Source organism: Mus caroli, unplaced genomic scaffold (assembly GCF_978045245.1).
Source record: "Mus caroli unplaced genomic scaffold, Mus_caroli_1 scaffold_6, whole genome shotgun sequence".
NCBI classification, from domain to species: domain Eukaryota; kingdom Metazoa; phylum Chordata; class Mammalia; order Rodentia; family Muridae; genus Mus; species Mus caroli.
The window spans coordinates 64,423,464-64,438,799 of NW_028227261.1; the positions used below are offsets into that span (position 1 = coordinate 64,423,464).

General features: G+C 40.0%; 1 non-coding gene across 1 annotated transcript; it reads left to right on the plus strand.

Annotated features, from left to right (window-relative positions):
• The first annotated feature begins 12,983 nt into the window (after nt 1-12,983).
• Nucleotides 12,984-13,117, plus strand: LOC115031028 (small nucleolar RNA SNORA17). The gene has a single exon (XR_003836614.1). It is a non-coding gene; the product is annotated as a small nucleolar RNA SNORA17 (small nucleolar RNA).
• Nucleotides 13,118-15,336: the final 2,219 nt, after the last annotated feature.

Genomic DNA, 15,336 nt, shown 5'->3' on the forward strand with positions numbered 1-15,336 from the left:
TTTCTTGTATCTAATCCACATTCTCCAGTGGGAAACATTCTGGACTTTGTTCTAGTTAATCCTATTAGATTTAACATATTGGATTTTAAAAATTTCTACTCTGATTATGCTCATTTAGAAGAGTCAGAGGTGAGCTACAGTCACAGGCAGGATTTACTTGCTTAGAAAAAATTAAATTTATGTCTTGTTTTATATTTCCACTGAAATATAGATTATTTCTAGGTCTATATATTTATTTTTATTTTGCTAGTCACCTGCATACAGCATTAGCATCTAGTCTCTTACAATTCTCTGATCCAAGAGCTTTCTTGCCTCTGGTGTGATCTTCTAGGGTGTGCTTGGTTTTTCATGTAAATGAATCTTTTATCTTGGTGACAGCCCAGTCACTGACCCATGAGAAAACCAAGATAAAATTTTCTTTCTGTGTTTGTGCATTTATAAGTGGCCTTGACTTTATCGATCTCGTTATTTAACGGCACTCATGGAAAGAAACTAGAAGTCCAGACAACCGGCCACCTTCCTGGTCAGAGCACAGGTGTCCGCCCTGCCCAAGAGGCTTCTGCCTCAGGTTCTGCGGGAGCCAGCTTGGTTCCAGGAATCCGCGGAGGGCAGTCTGCACATGTGACAGTGTGGAATACAGAGGTCAGCAGTTTCTGGGACAGGCGAGAGCCACAGAGCCTCTGAGGAGGCGCCATTTTCAGCTCCAGACAACCAGCCACCTTCCTGGTCAGAGCACAGGTGTCCGCCCTGCCCGAGAAGCTTCTGCCTCAGGTTCCGCGGGAGCCACCTTGGTTCTGAGACTCCGAAGAAAGTAGTCTACACGGGTGAGAGTGTGGACTACTGAAACAATGGCTTCTGTGACAGGCCAAAGCAACACAGCTTCTGGGAAAAATCCTGTTTTGGGCCTTCATCTTTGGCCAGGAGGAGGTCCAAACACCAGATAACTGTGCACCTTCCCTGAAAGAGGAGACCTTGCCTGCAGAGACTGCTCTGACCACTGAAACTCAAAGGAGAGAGCTAGTCTCCCAGGTGTGCTCATAGAGGGTAACAAAATCACCAGAGGAACAATCTCTAAACAGAGACAACTATAATAACTAACTCAAGAGATTATTAACTCAGATGGCGAAAGGTAAATGAAAGAATCTTACTAACAGAAACCAAGACCACTCACCATCATCAGAAACCAGCACTCCCACTTCGCCCAGTCCAGGGCACCTCAACACACCTGAAAAGCTAGACCTGGATTTAAAAGCTTATCTCATGATGCTAGTAGAGGACATCAAGAAGGAATTAAATAACTCACTTAAAGAAATACAGGAGAACACTGCTAAACAAATAGAAGACAATAAAGAGGAAACACACAAATCCCTTAAAGAATTGCAGGAAAACACAACCAAACAGGTGATGGAAATGAATAAAACCATCCAAGACCTGAAAAGGGAAATAGACACAATAAAGAAACCCCAAAGTGAGGCAACGCTGGAGATAGAAACCCTAGGAAAGAAATCTGGAACCATAGATGCAAGCATCAGCAACAGAATACAAGAGATGGAAGGCAGAATCTCAGGTGCAGAAGATACCATAGAGAACATCAGCACAACAATCAAAGAAAATGGAAAATGCAAAAAGTTCCTAACTCAAAACATCCAGGAAATCCAGGACACAATGAGAAGACCAAACCTAAGGATAATAGGAGTGGATGAGAATGAAGATTTTCAACTCAAAGGACCAGCAAACATCTTCAACAAAATTATTGAAGAAAACTTCCCAAATCTAAAGAAAGAGATGCCCATGAACATACAAGAAGCCTACAGAACTCCAAATAGACTGGACCAGAAAAGAAATTCCTCCCAACACATAATATTCAGAACAACAAATGCACTAAATAAAGATAGAATACTAAAAGCAGTAAGGGAAAAAGGCCAAGTAACATATAAAGGCAAGCCTATCAGAATTACACCAGATTTTTCACCAGAGACTATGAAAGCCAGAAGAGCCTGGACAGATGTTATACAGACACTAAAAGAACACAAATTCCAGCCCAGGCTACTATACCCAGCCAAACTCTCAATTACCATAGATGGAGAAACCAAAGTATTCCACGACAAAACCAAATTCACACATTATCTCTCCACGAATCCAGCCCTTCAAAGGACAATAACAGAAAAAAACCAATACAAGGACAGGAACCACGCCCTAGAAACAACAAGAAGGTAATCCCTCAACAAACCTAAAAGAAGACAGCCACAAGAACAGAATGCCAACTTTAACAACAAAAATAACAGGAAGCAACAATTACTTTTCCTTAATATCTCTTAATATCAATGGACTCAACTCCCCGATAAAAAGACATAGACTAACAAACTGGCTACACAAACAAGACCCAACATTTTGCTGCTTACAGGAAACTCATCTCAGAGAAAAAGATAGACACTGCCTCAGAATGAAAGGCTGGAAAACAATTTTCCAAGCAAATGGTATGAAGAAACAAGCTGGAGTAGCCATTCTAATATCTGATAAGATTGACTTCCAACCCAAAGTCATCAAAAAAAAAAAAAAAAAAAAAAAAAAACAGGGAGGAGCACTTCATACTCATCAAAGGTAAAATCCTCCAAGAGGAACTATCAATCCTGAATATCTATGCTCCAAATACAAAGGCTGCCTCATTCATTAAAGAAACTTTAGTAAATCTCAAAGCACACATTGCACCTCATACAATAATAGTAGGAGACTTCAACACACCACTTTCACCAATGGACAGATCGTGGAAACAGAAACTAAACAGGGACACAGTGAAACTAACAGAAGTGATGAAACAAATGGACTTAACAGATATCTACAGAACATTTTATCCTAAAACAAAAGGATATACCTTCTTCTCAGCACCCCATGGTACCTTCTCCAAAACTGACCACATAATTGGTCACAAAACAAGCCTCAACATATACAAAAATATTGAAAATTTCCCATGCATCCTATCAGATCACCATGGACTAAGGCTGATCTTCAATAACAAAATAACTAATAGAAAGCCAACATTCACGTGGAAACTGAACACTCTTCTCATTGATAACTTGGTCAAGGAAGGAATAAAGAAAGCAATTAAGGACTTTTTGGAGTTAAATGAAAATGAAGCTACAACATACCCAAACTTATGGGACACAATGAAAGCATTCCTAAGAGGAAAACTCATAGCTCTGAGTGCCTTCAAAAAAAAACTAGAGAGAGCACACATTAGCAGCTTGACAACACACCTAAAAGCTCTAGAACAAAAGGAAGCAAATTCACCCAAGAGGAGTAGAAGGCAGGAAATAATCAAACTCAGGGGTGAAATCAACCAAGTGGAAACAAGAACTATTCAAAGAATCAAACAATCAAGGAGCTGGTTCTTTGAGAAAATCAACAAGATAGATAAACCCTTAGCCAGACTCACTAGAGGGCACAGGGAAAGCATCCTAATTAACAAAATTAGAAATGAAAAGGGTAACATAACAACAGATCCTGAAGAAATCCAAAACACCATCAGATCCTTCTACAAAAGGCTATACTCAACAAAACTGGAGAACCTGGATGAAATGGACAAGTTTCTAGACAGATACCAGGTACCAAAGCTAAATCAAAATCAGGTTAATGATCTAAAGAGTCCTATATCCCCTAAAGAAATAGAAGCAGTCATTAATAGGCTCCCAACCAAAAAAAGCCCAGGACCAGATGGGTTTAGTGCAGAGTTCTATCAGACGTTCAAAGAAGACCTATTTCTAGTTCTTCACAAACTATTTCGCAAAATAGAAACCTAAGGTACTCTACCCAACTCATTCTATGAAGCCACAATTACTCTGATACCTAAACCACATAAAGACCCAAAAAAGATAGAGAACTTTAGACCAATTGAAGGCACTCAGAGCAAAAATCCTCAATAAAGTTCTTGCTAACCGAATCCAAGATCACATCAAAACAATCATCCATCCTGACCAAGTAGGTTTCATCCCAGGGATGCAGGGATGGTTCAATATACGGAAATCCATCAACGTAATCCAGTATATAAACAAACTCAAAGACAAAAACCACATGATCATCTCGTTAGATGCTGAGAAAGCATTTGACAAAATTCAACACCCATTCATGATAAAAGTCTTGGAAAGATCAGGAATTCAAGGCCCATATAACCATGATAAAAGCAATCTACAGCAAACCAGTAGCCAACATCAAAGTAAATGGTGAGAAGCTGGAAGCAATCCCACTAAAATCAGGGACTAGACAAGGCTGTCCACTCTCGCCCTACCTATTCAACATTGTACTTGAAGTCCTAGCCAGAGCAATTCGACAACAAAAGGAGATCAAGGGGATACAAATTTGAAAGGAAGAAGTCAAAATATCACTTTTTGCAGATGATATGATAGTATATATAATTGACCCTAAAAATTCCACCAGAGAACTCCTAAGCCTGATAAACAGCTTCAATGAAGTAGCTGGATATAAAATTAACTCTAGCAAGTCAATGGCCTTTCTCTACACAAAGGATAAACAGGCTGAGAAAGAAATTAGGGAAACAACACCCTTCTCAATAGTCACAAATAATATAAAATACCTTGGCATGACTCTAACTAACGAAGTGAAAGATCTGTATGATAAGAACTTCAAGTCTCTGAAGAAAGAAATTACAGAAGATCTCAGAAGATGGAAAGATCTCCCATGCTCATGGATTGGCAGGATCAACATTGTAAAAATGGCTATCTTGCCAAAAGCAATCTACAGATTCAATGCAATCCCCATCAAAATTCCAACTCAATTCTTCAACGAATTAGAAAGGGCAATCAGCAGATTCATCTGGAATAACAAAAAACCTAGGATAGCAAAAACTCTTCTCAAGGATAAAGGAACCTCTGGTGGAATCACCATCCCTGACCTAAAGCTGTACTACAGAGCAATTTTGATAAAAACTGCATGGTATTGGTATAGTGACAGACAAGTAGACCAATGGAACAAAATTGAGGACCCAGAGATCAACCCACACATCTATGGTCACTTGATCTTTGATAAGGGAGCTAAAACCATCCAGTGGAAAAAAGACTGCATTTTCAACAAATGCTGCTAGCACAACTGGCGGTTATCATGTAGAAAAATACGAATTGATCCATTTCTTTTTTTTTTAAATTTTTAATATTTTTATTACATATTTTCCTCAATTACATTTCCAATGCTATCCCAATAGTCCCCCATAGCGCCCCCCACTTCCCTACCCACCCATTACCATTCTTTTGGCCCTGGCATTCCCCTATATTGGGGCATATAAAGTTTGCAAGTCCAATGGGCCTCTCTTTCCATTGATGGCCGACTAGGTCATCTTTCGATACATATGCAGCTAGAGACAAGAGCTCCGGGGTTCTGGTTAGTACATCATGTTGTTCCAACAATAGGGTTGCAGATCCCTTTAGCTCCTTGGGTACTTTCTCTAGCTTCTCGATTGGGAGCCCTGTGATACATCCAATAGCTGACTGTGAACATCCACTCCTGTGTTTGCTACGCCCCGGCATCGTCTCTCAAGAGACAGCTATATTTGGGTCCTTTCAGCAAAATCTTGCTAGTGTATGCAATGGTGTCAGCGTTTAGAAGCTGCTTATGGGATGGATCCCTGGATACGGCAGTCTCTAAATGGTCCATCCTTTCATCACAGCAACGAACTTTGTCTCTGTAACTTCTTCCCTGGGTGTTTTGTTCCCAATTCTAAGAAGGGGCACAGTGTCCACACTTTGGTCTTCATTCTTCTTGAGTTTCATGTGTTTAGCAAATTGTATCGTATATCTTGGATATCCTAAGTTTTGGGCTAATATCCACTTATCAGTGAATACATATTGTGTGAGTTCTTTTGTGATTGTGTTACTACACTCAAGATGATGCCCTCCAGGTCCATCCATTTGGCTAGGAATTTCATAAATTCATTCTTTTTAATAGCTGAGTATTACTCCATTGTGTAAATGTACCATAATTTCTGTATCCATTCCTCTGTTGAGGGACATCTGGGTTCTTTCCAGCTTCTGGCTATTATAAATAGGGCTGCTATGAACATAGTGGAGCATGTGTCTTTTTTACCGGTTGGGACATCTTCTAGATATATGCCCAGGAGAGGTATTGCTGGATCCTCCGGTAGTACTATGTCCAATTTTCTGAGGAACTGCCAGACTGATTTCCAGAGTGGTTGTACAAGCTTGCAATCCCACCAACAATGGAGGAGTGTTCCTCTTTCTCCACATCCTCGCCAGCATCTGCTATCACCTGAATTTTTTTTTTTTTTTTTTATCTTAGCCATTCTGACTGGTGTGAGGTGGAATCTCAGGGTTGTTTTGATTTGCATTTCCCTGATGATTAAGGATGTTGAACATTTTTTCAGGTGCTTCTCTGCCATTCGGTATTCCTCAGGTGAGAATTCTTTGTTCAGTTCTGAGCCCCATTTTTTAATGGGGTTATTTGACTTTCTGGAGTCCACCTTCTTGAGTTCTTTATATATATTGGATATTAGTCCCTTATCTGATTTAGGATAGGTGAAGATCCTTTCCCAATCTGTTGGTGGTTTTTTGTCTTATTGATGGTGTCTTTAGTCTTGCAGAAGCTTTGCAGTTTCATGAGGTCCCACTTGTCAATTCTCGATCTTACAGCACAAGCCATTACTGTTCTATTCAGGAATTTTTCCCCTGTGCCCATATCTTCAAGGCTTTTCCCCACTTTCTCCTCTATAAGTTTCAGTGTCTCTGGTTTTATGTGTAGTTCCTTGATCCACTTAGACTTGACCTTAATACAAGGAGATAGGAATGGATCGATTTGCATTCTTCTACATGTTAACAACCAGTTGTGCCAGCACCATTTGTTGAAAATGCTGTCTTTCTTCCACTGGATGGTTTTAGCTCCCTTGTCGAAGATCAAGTGACCGTAGGTGTGTGGGTTCATTTCTGGGTCTTCAATTCTATTCCATTGGTCTATTTGTCTGTCAGTATACCAGTACCATGCAGTTTTTATCACAATTGCTCTGTAGTAAAGCTTTAGGTCCGGAATGGTGATTCCACCAGAGGTTCTTTTATCCTTGAGAAGAGTTTTTGCTATCCTAGGTTTTTTGTTATTCCAGATGAATTTGCAGATTGCACTTTCTAATTCGTTGAAGAATTGATTTGGAATTTTGATGGGGATTGCATTGAATCTGTAGATTGCTTTTGGCAAGATAGCCATTTTTTACAATGTTGATTCTGCCAATCCATGAGCATGGGAGATCTTTCCATCTTCTGAGATCTTCTATAATTTCTTTCTTCAGAGACTTGAAGTTTTTATTATACAGATCTTTCACTTCCTTAGTTAGAGTCACGCCAAGATATTTTATATTATTTGTGACTATTGATAAGGGTGTTGTTTCCCTAATTTCTTTCTCAGCCTGTTTATTCTTTGTGTAGAGAAAGGCCATTGATTTGTTTGAGTTAATTTTATATCCAGCTACTTCACCAAAGCTGTTTATCAGGCTTAGGAGTTTTCTGGTGGAATTTTTAGGGTCATTATATATACTATCATATCATCTGCAAAAAGTGATATTTTGACTTCATCTTTTCCAATTTGTATCCCTTTGATCTCCTTTTGTTGTCGAATTGCTCTGGCTAGGACTTCAAGTACTATGTTGAATAGGTATGGAGAAAGTGGACAGCCTTGTCTAGTCCCTGATTTTAGAGGGATTGCTTCAAGCTTCTCACCATTTACTTTGATGTTGGTTACTGGTTTGCTGTAGATTGCTTTTATCATGTTTAGGTATGGGCCTTGAATTCCTGATCTTTCCAAGACTTTTATCATGAATGGGTGTTGGATCTTGTCAAATGCTTTTTCCGCATCTAACGAGATGACTATGTGGTTTTTGTCTTTGAGTTTGTTTATATACTGGATTACGTTGATGGATTTCCGTATATTGAACCATCCCTGCATCCCTGGGATGAAACCTACTTGGTCAGGATGGATGATTGTTTTGATGTGTTCTTGGATTCGGTTAGCAAGAACTTTATTGAGGATTTTTGCATCAATATTCATAAGGGATATTGGTCTGAAGTTTTCTATCTTTGTTGGGTCTTTTTGTGGTTTAGGTATCAGAGTAACTGTGGCTTCATAGAATGAGTTGGGTAGAGTACCTTCTGTTTCTATTTTGTGGAATAGTTTGTGAAGAACTGGGATTAGATCTTCTTTGAACGTCTGATAGAACTCTGCACTAAACCCATCTGGTCCTGGGCTTTTTTTAGTTGGGAGACTATTAATGACTGCTTCTATTTCTTTGGGGGATATAGGGCTGTTTAGATCATTAACCTGATCTTGATTCAACTTTGGTACCTGGTATCTGTCTAGGAACTTCTCCATTTCATCCAGGTTCTCCAGTTTTGTTGAGTATATTCTTTGGTAGAAGGATCTGATGGTGTTTTGGATGTCTTCAGGATCTGTTGTTATGTCTCCTTTTTCATTTCTGATTTTGTTAATTAGGATGCTTTCCCTGTGCCGTCTAGTGAGTCTGGCTAAGGGTTTATCTATCTTGTTGATTTTCTCAAAGAACCAGCTCCTTGATTGGTTGATTCTTTGAATAGTTCTTCTTGTTTCCACTTGGTTGATTTCACCCCTGAGTTTGATTATTTCCTGCCATCTACTCCTCTTGGGTGAATTTGCTTCCTTTTGTTCTAGTGCTTTTAGGTATGTTGTCAAGCTGCTAATGTGTGCTCTCTCTAGTTTCCTTTTGGAGGCACTCAGAGCTATGAGTTTTCCTCTTAGAAATGCTTTCATTGTGTCCCATAAGTTTGGGTATGTTGTGGCTTCATTTTCATTGAACTCTAAAAAGTCCTTAATTTCTTTCTTTATTCCTTCCTTGACCAAGATATCATTGAGAAGAGTGTTGTCAGTTTCCACGTGAATGTTGGCTTTCTATTATTTATTTTGTTATTGAAGATCAGCCTTAGTCCATGGTGATCTGATAGGATGCATGGGACAATTTCAGTATTTTTGTATCTGTTGAGGCCTGTTTTGTGACCAATTATGTGGTCAATTTTGGAGAAGGTACCATGAGGTGCTGAGAAGAAGGTATATCCTTTTGTTTTAGGATAGAATGTTCTGTAGATATCTGCCAGATCCATTTGATTCATAACTTCTGTTAGTTTCACTGTGTCCCTGTTTAGTTTCTGTTTCCACGATCTGTCCATTATTGAAAGTGGTGTGTTTAAGTCTCCCACTATTATTGTATGAGGTGCAATGTGTGCTTTGAGATTTACTAAAGTTTCTTTAATGAATGTGGCTGCCTTTGTATTTGGAGCATAGATATTCAGGATTGATAGTTCCTCTTGGAGGATTTTACCTTTGATGAGTATGAAGTGTCCCTCCCTGTCTTTTTTAATGACTTTGGGTTGGAAGTCAATCTTATCAGATATTAGAATGGCTACTCCAGCTTGTTTCTTCATACCATTTGCTTGGAAAATTGTTTTCCAGCCTTTCATTCTGAGGTAGTGTCTATCTTTTTCTCTGAGATGAGTTTCCTGTAAGCAGCAAAATGTTGGGTCTTGTTTGTGTAGCCAGTTTGTTAGTCTATGTCTTTTTATCGGGGAGTTGAGTCCATTGATATTAAGAGATATTAAGGAAAAGTAATTGTTGTTTCCTGTTATTTTTGTTGTTAAAGTTGGCATTCTGTTCTTGTGGCTGTCTTCTTTTAGGTTTGTTGAGGGATTACCTTCTTGTTGTTTCTAGGGCGTGGTTCCTGTCCTTGTATTGGTTTTTTTCTGTTATTATCCTTTGAAGGGCTGGATTCGTGGAGAGATAATGTGTGAATTTGGTTTTGTCGTGGAATACTTTGGTTTCTCCATCTATGTTAATTGAGAGTTTGGCTGGGTATAGTAGCCTGGGCTGGAATTTGTGTTCTTTTAGTGTCTGTATAACATCAGTCCAGGATCTTCTGGCTCTCATAGTCTCTGGTGAAAAATCTGGTGTAATTCTGATAGGCTTGCCTTTATATGTTACTTGGCCTTTTTCTCTTACTGCTTTTAGTATTCTATCTTTATTTAGAGCATTTGTTGTTCTGATTATTATGTGTCGGGAGGTATTTCTTTTCTGGTCCAGTCTATTTGGAGTTCTGTAGGCTTCTTGTATGTTCATGGGCATCTCTTTCTTTAGATTTGGTAAGTTTTCTTCTATAATTTTGTTGAAGATGTTTGCTGGTCCTTTGAGTTGAAAATCTTCATTCTCATCCACTCCTATTATCCGTAGGTTTGGTCTTCTCATTGTGTCCTGTATTTCTTGGATGTTTTGAGTTAGGATCTTTTTGCATTTTACATTTTCCTTGATTGTTGTGCCGATGTTCTCTATGGAATCTTCTGCACCTGAGATTCTCTCTTCCATCTCTTGTATTCTGTTGCTGATGCTGGTATCTATGGTTCCAGATTTCTTTCCTATGGTTTCTATCTCCAGTGTTGCCTCATTTTGGGTTTTCTTTATTGTGTCTACTTCCCTTTTTAGGTCTAGTATGGTTTTGTTCATTTCCATCATCTGTTTGGATGTGTTTTCCTGTTTTTCATTAAGGACTTCTACCTGTTTGATTATGTTATCCTGTTTTTCTTTAAGGATTTGTAACTCTTTATCAGTGTTCTCCTGCAATTCTTTAAGGGATTTTTGTGCTTCCTCTTTAATGTCTTCTACCTGTTTAGCAGTGTTCTCCTGTATTTCTTTAAGTGTGTTATTAAAGTCCTTCTTGAAGTCCTCTACCATCATCAGGAGATATGCTTTTAGCTCCGTGTCTAGCTTTTCCGGTGTGTTGGGGTGCCCTGGACTGGGCGAAGTGTGAGTGCTGGGTTCTGATGATGGTGAGTGGTCTTGGTTTCTGTTAGTAAGATTATTATGTTTACCTTTCGCCATCTGGTATTCTCCGGGGTTAGTTGTTATCTTTGTCACTGTTTAAAGATTGGAGCAGAAGTTGTGTTCCACTCACCAGCCGTCTCAAAATCCTGTGGCGGGGGTCGTGGGTAGTTGGCAGGTGTCAGCCAACCCTGCGCTCTAGCTACCCTGGTGGTGGTCCGGCCGGATGAGGCCTGTGGCCCTACTCAGGCCGGTTTCTGCTTCCCTAACTTATGCAGTCTCAGGTCTCGCGCGCAATTGGTTTGGAGCAGAAGCTGTGTTCCACTCACCAGAAGTCTTAAGATCCTGTGGCGGGTGTTGTGGGTAGCTGGCGAGTGTCAGCCGACCCTGTGCCCTAGCTACCCCAGTGCTTTTCTGACCTGAAAAGCGTATTTATCCATTTCTATCTTCTTGTACTAAGGTCAAATCTAAGTGGATTAAGGAACTCCACATAAAACCAGAGACACTGAAACTTATAGAGGAGAAAGTAGGGAAAATCCTCAAACATATGGGTACAGGGAAAAATTTCTGAATAGAACAGCAATGGCTTGTGCTGTAAGAAGAGAATCGATAAATGGGACCTCATAAAATTGCAAAGCTTCTGCAAAGCAAAAGACACCGTCAATAAGAGAAAAAGGCCACCAACAGATTGGGAAAGGATCTTTACCTATCCCAAATCGGATAGGGGACTAATATCCAATATATATAAAGAACTCAAGAAGGTGGACTCCAGAAAATCAAATAACCCCATTAAAAAATGGGGCTCAGAGCTGAACAAAGAATTCTCACCTGAGGAATACCGAATGGCTGAGAAGCACCTGAAAAAATGTTCAACATCCTTAATCATCAGGGAAATGCAAATCAAAACAACCCTGAGATTCCACTTCACTCCAGTCAGATTGGCTAAGATCAAAAATTCAGGTGACAGCAGATGCTGGTGAGGATGTGGAGAAAGAGGAACACTCCTCCATTTTTGTTGGGATTGCAAGCTTGTACAACCACTCTGGAAATCAGTCTGTGGGTTCCTCAGAAAATTGGACATAGTACTACTGGAGGATCCTGCAATACCTCTCCTGAGGATATATCCAGAAGATGTCCCATCCGGTAAGAAGGACACGTGCTCCACTATGTTCATAGCAGCCTTATTAATAATAGCCAGAAGCTGGAAAGAACCCAGATGCCCCTCAACAGAGGAATGGATACAGAAAATGTGGTACATTTACACAATGGATTACTACTCTGCTATTAAAAAAATGAATTTATGAAATTCCTAGGCAAATGGATGGACCTGGAGGGCATCATCCTGAGTGAGGTAACCCAATCACAAAGGAACTCTCAAAATATGTACTCACTGTTAAGTGGATATTAGCCCAGAAACTTAGAATACCCAAGATATAAGATACAATTTGCTAAACGCATGAAATTCAAGAAGAATGAAGACCAAAGTGTGGACACTTTGCCCCTTCTTAGAAATGGGAACAAAACACCCATCGAAGGAGTTACAGAGACAAAATTTAGAGCTGTGACAAAAGGATTGATCATCTAGTGATTGCCATATGCAGGGATCCATCCCATAATCAGCTTCCAAACGCTGACACCATTGCATACACTAGCAAGATTTTGCTGAAAGGACCCAGATATAGTTGTCTCCTGTGAGACTATGCCGGGGCCTAGCAAACACAGAAGTGGATGATCACAGTCAGCCACTGAATGGATCACAGGACCCCCAATGGAGGAGCTAGAGAAATTACCCAAGGAGCTAAAGGGAACTGCAACCCTATAGGTAGAACAACAATATGAACTAACCAGTACCCCGGAGCTCTTGTCTCTAGCTGCATATGTATCGAAAGATGGCCTAGTCGGCCATCACTGCAAAGAGAGGCCCATTGGACTTGCAAACTTTATATGCCCTAGTACAGGGGAACCCCAGGGCCAAAAAGGGGGAGTGGGTGGGTAGGGGATTGGAGGTGTGGGTATGGGGGACTTTTGGGATAGCATTGAAAATGTAAATGAGGAAAATACCTAATAATAAATAAATAAATAAATAAATAAATAAATAAATAAATAAATCAAAGCTAAAAAAAAAAAAAAAAGAAGAAGAGACCATGAAGTATTGCAGGTGTGGCTGTGTTGTCACATGTGGTGTCCCCCTAGGTGGCAGGGAGGAATGAGAGAGGCTATGTCTACACTCAGTGTTCTGACCTAGAAACATCTGAATGATTAGCAACTTAAAATTCCCTGCAAAAAGCAAGCTGAAAAGACCACCAGTCCAGAGCCAGGGGGTTCAGACAGGGAATGAGACAAAAACAACTACTGGATCCTGATAGCTCCTAGAAGTGGAGTACAGACTAGATCAGCTCAGATACCTCCCAAGCCCAGATCCAGGGATGTGAATTGGCCTATCCCAACGTATACCCTGCTGATGAACTGCACAAGTGCATGAAAGGTGGCTTCCTATATTTCCAAAACTACAGGACATCCCTGACAAGTGCCAACAGGAGGATATCTGAAAGGAGTCACAGGGAGGCTCCAGTATCAATAGAGTAGTAGAAGCCAGAGCCCTTGTACTTGACCAGCAAGTCATTGCAATGAACATTTGCAAGCAAAGAAGTGTGGAATAAAGGGTTTACTCTGGAACCTACTGTGACACACTACAGTTTCCACAATGAGATCTTTTTTTTTTTCTCTGTTGTAGGGCAGGGAGGTTGCAAGGGTGCAGGATGAATATTAGAGTTGGGGAACATGAGTGGAATTGAGATGCATGATATGAAATTCACAGAGAACCTGCAAAAAGTTTTTAATAAAAGAAGAAGAGCATATCATCATCATCATCATCATCATTGAGGTGAAATCTCCTGGGAAATGTTTCCTCTGAGTCAGCATATGCACTGTATATTCAGAGGTGGCCAATGCCAAGGTTGTACCTTGCACTAGCAGCTGAACTTGGTAGTGTAAGAATCTCCCAGGCTGTACTGGTTTTGAAGACGTGAAGGAGTCATGGACATTAGCTGAGGCTTGCCCCTGTGCAGCAGGGCTGGAGTTCATATAGGGAATATAAAAGAGGCTATTGATAAAAGTGTATCTTGGTTGCAGCAAGAGACTCCAGGATTTTAGAGGTGTAAGTACTATGGGACAATCACCAAGGACAGCAGCAGCAGTGGAGTAGGATCAGCCAGAGCCTAGAAAACAAGCTGTGTGTGCTGCAGAGCAGAGTCAGATATGTAACTCAAGCCCTTTGAAGGAGTCCAGGAGATTATGGGTGAACTCCAGGATGGGACATTGGGTTATTTAAACTGCTGGAATTTGGGTTTGCTTTGTTCAGACTGTGCCATGTTTCTTCCTTGCTGAAGTAAAGTATTTAACTTCAATTTCGTTTTATAGGAGTCTGTACTTGAGAAACTTTGAACTTTTAGAGAGACTTCGAATTTGACAAAGACTTTGAGTTTTAAAAGAGACCGAATATTTTAAAGAGATGGAATTTGTAAGTGTTTGAATATTTAAAGACTATAGAACTTTTAAAATCTGGACTTTTGGGATAGCATTGGAAATGTAAATGAAATAAATACCCAATAAAGAAACTAGAAGGTGTTGTCAATAAGAACCCTTTAGAAGAAAGAGCAGTTGATTATTCTTATCATTAAAGTAGGTGCTTATACTGGTGCAACAAAGCAACACTATGCAGCAATAGCTATGGGCAGAATTGTGCTTTCAAAGGAAAAATCACTTTGAACCATCCTTGACTCCTAAGTTCAGGAATAAAGTCAAGTGTGATACCACGGACTGGGAAAAATGTTGAACAATAGGCCAAATGATCTCATGTGAACTGTGACCCACCTTCAAAGGGAAGCCTCACAATGATGAGATTTGCCTTGCAGTAATAGCACTACTCTCCTGGGCAAAGCACAAACCCCTTCTTAGGTTGGTGTGGTATTTTGTATATATAATGTTTCCCGGGAGAAAGAATTGTTTTGGAATGTTGTTGAAACTTTAAGATGTGGAGCTTCGCTAGAGGAAGTGGATCACTGGAAATGGCTCTGATAGTTTATAGCTGGGCTCCACCCACTTCCTGTACAGTCTTTGTGTCCTGCTCTATTAAGAATGAGGAAACAACTTCCTATTTCCACTGGCATGAGGATCTGTCTCTCTCTCTCTTTAGACTTTCCTCTGCTCTCAAGTTTTTGTTATTTCCCTTGAAGTAGATCAGAGGAGTCACACAGGTCATACTATGGAAGATAGGCAGTGTTTATTATAGAATAAAGTGGAATGAGAGAGGACAATGCTGAAAGAGATCCAGATTTCATTTTGGGCAGTCTTTGGACTATTCCTCAAGTCTCTAGATCAATCTGCCTTTCCAAAAAGTCTTTTTCTGCTCATTTAATCTGTTTAGCCAATTTGGGTTAACTCTTCAAGAATGAGCAATGTTAAATAAGCCTTTGTTTTTTTTTTTTTTTATCA